Genomic DNA, 3176 nt, shown 5'->3' with positions numbered 1-3176 from the left:
GGTGTGGGGATGGCCTTGACGAGATGTTCGTCTTCATCAATGACATGATACAAAGATAGGTGGAGGGGCAGGTAGTATTGAGGAGGTGGGGAGGCTGCAGAAAGATTTAGACAGTTTAGGAGAGTGGTCCAAGAAGTGGCTGATGAAATTCAACGTGGGCAAGTGCGAGGTCGTACACTTTGGAAAAAAGAATAGAGGCATGGACTATTTTCTAAACGGTGACAAAATTCATAATGCTAAAGTGCAAAGGGACTTGGGAGTCCTAGTCCAGGATTCTCTAAAGGTAAACTTGCAGGTTGAGTCCGTAATTAAGAAAGCAAATGTAATGTTGTCATTTATCTCAAGAGGCTTGGAATACAAAAGCAGGGATGTACTTCTGAGGCTTTATAAAGCACTGGTTAGGCCCCATTTGGAGTACTGTGAGCAATTTTGGGCCCCACACCTCAGGAAGGACATACTGGCACTGGAGCGGGTCCAGCGGAGATTCACACGGATGATCCCAGGAATGGTAGGCCTGACATACGATGAACGTCTGAGGATCGTGGGATTATATTCATTGGAGTTTAGGAGGTTGAGGGGAGATCTGATAGAAACTTACAAGATAATGAACGGCTTAGATAGGATGGACGTAGGGAAGTTGTTTCCATTAACAGGGGAGACTAGGACGCGGGGGCACAGCCTTAGAATAAAAGGGAGTCACTTTAGAACAGAGATGAGGAGAAATTTCTTCAGCCAGAGAGTGGTGGGTCTGTGGAATTCATTGCCACAGAGGGCTGTGGAGGCCGAGACGTTGAGCGTCTTCAAGACAGAAATTGATAAATTCTTGATTTCTCGAGGAATTAAGGGCTATGGGGAGAGAGCGGGTAAATGGAGTTGAAATCAACCATGATTGAATGGTGGAGTGGACTCGATGGGCCGAATGGCCTTACTTCCGCTCCTATGTCTTATGGTCTTATGGTCTTATGTTGAAGGCTCCGGAGGAGATGCAGTAACTTCTACGCATATTGCGCCTATCGACACAGACATCAAGTTTCTACAAAGATGCAAGAAAGCAGACAAGATACCGAAAGGACTACGGATCACGAACCCACTCAGGTCAACCTATAACACAGACTACGCTGAGAGACTTTGCCGTCGCACCTCTCTCATCCTCCTCAAACACCTCATACACCAGCTCTACAGCAAACGCTGCAGCCTGGAAACCAAGATGGAGTCCATATTTTCAACTTGCACTCAGGACACAGACCAGCTGCGAAACTCTGCCAAGTAGACGAGACAAAGGAACTACGCCATCTACATGCACATCAAGAACAGGAAACTTGAGAAACTCGGCATCTCCACCAGCAGCAACCAAGCCTCCCTCCGTACCACAGTAGAAAACAATACCACTGCAGGGAAGTCCATTGTCAACTTGTCGGACTACACACTTCAACCAGATGAAATCGAAGTTCTCAGCCGAGGGCTCAATTTCTGCCCCACCACCAAAATAGACCCCATCAGTCTCGCAGCAGACACAGAGGAATTCATCAGGCGAATGAGGCTGCGGGAGTTCTTCCAGAAACCCCAAGAGGCCAACAACGAACACAATGAGACAGCCAATGAACCGGAACAGCCGACAGAGATCCGCAGTGCAACCGAAGAGGAAAGAGTCGAATTGGACTCCTCCGGAAGGCCACTGCCCTCGACTTGACATGTATGCCCAAGCCATCAGGAGGTGCGTCAACACCAAATTCATCAGCCACACTCAAGACAGCCCCGATCACCCAAGCACAACGCAACGCCATCCGTGCTCTCAAGACCAACCGCAACATTATCAAACCAGCAGACAAAGGAGGGGCCATCGTCATACTGAACAGAACGGATTACTGCAAAGAAGTGTATCGACAACTGAACAACGAGGAACACTACAGACAGTTACCCACAGATCCGACCAAAGAACACACCCGTCAACTCAACACTCTGATCAAGACCTTTGATCCGGACCTTCAGAGCACCCTCAGTGCTCTCATCCCACGTACTCCCCGCGTTGAAGATCTCTACTGCCTCCCGAAGATACACAAGGCAAACACACCTGGCCGTCACATCGTATCGAGCAATGGGACCCTGTGCGAGAACCTCTCCAACTATGTCGAGGGCATCCTGAAACCCATTTGTACAAAGAACCCCAGTTTTTGTCGCGACACTACGGATTTCCTACAAAAACTCAACACACATGGAGCAGTTGAACCAGGAGCACTCCTCGTCACAATGGATGTCTCGGCACTCTACACCAGCATCCCCCACGATGATGGCATTGCTGCAATGGCCTCAGTACTCAACGCTGACAACTGCCAGTTTCCAGATGCAATTTTACAACTCATCCGCTTCATCCTGGACCACAATGTCTTCACCTTCAACAACCAGTTCTTCATCCAGAAACACGGAACAGCCATGGGGACCAAATTCGCACCTCAATTTGGCAACATCTTCATGCACAGGTTCGAACAAGACTTCATCGCACAGGACCTTCAACCGATGCTATACACTAGATACATCGATGACATTTTCTTCCTTTGGACTCATGGTGAGCAATCACTGAAACAACTCTATGATGACATCAACAAGTTCCATCCCACCATCAGACTCACCATTGACTACTCTCCGTAATCGGTTGCATTCTTGGACACACGCATCTCCATTAAGGGCGGTCACCTCAGCACCTCACTGTACCGCAAGCCCACGGATAACCTCACGATGCTCCACTTCTCCAGCTTCCACCCTAAACACGTTAAAGAAGCCATCCCCTACGGACAAGCCCTCCGTATACACAGGATCTGCTCGGATGAGGAGGATCGCAACAGACACCTCCAGACGCTGAAAGATGCCCTCATAAGAACAGGATATGGCGCTCGACTCATCGATCGACAGTTCCAACGCGCCACAGCGAAAAACCGCACCGACCTCCTCAGAAGACAAACATGGGACACTATGGACAGAGTACCCTTCGTTGTCCAGTACTTCCCCGGAGCGGAGAAGCTACGGCATCTCCTCCGGAGCCTTCAACATGTCATTGATGAAGACGAACATCTCGCCAAGGCCATCCCCACAACCCCACTTCTTGCCTTCAAACAACCGCGCAACCTCAAACAGACCATTGTCCGCAGCAAACTACCCAGCCTTCAGGAGAACAGTGACCA

The sequence above is a fragment of the Mustelus asterias genome, chromosome 11, assembly GCF_964213995.1.
Source record: "Mustelus asterias chromosome 11, sMusAst1.hap1.1, whole genome shotgun sequence".
In the NCBI taxonomy this organism is placed as follows: Eukaryota; Metazoa; Chordata; class Chondrichthyes; order Carcharhiniformes; family Triakidae; genus Mustelus; species Mustelus asterias.
Note: the sequence above shows the minus strand (reverse complement) of the source record.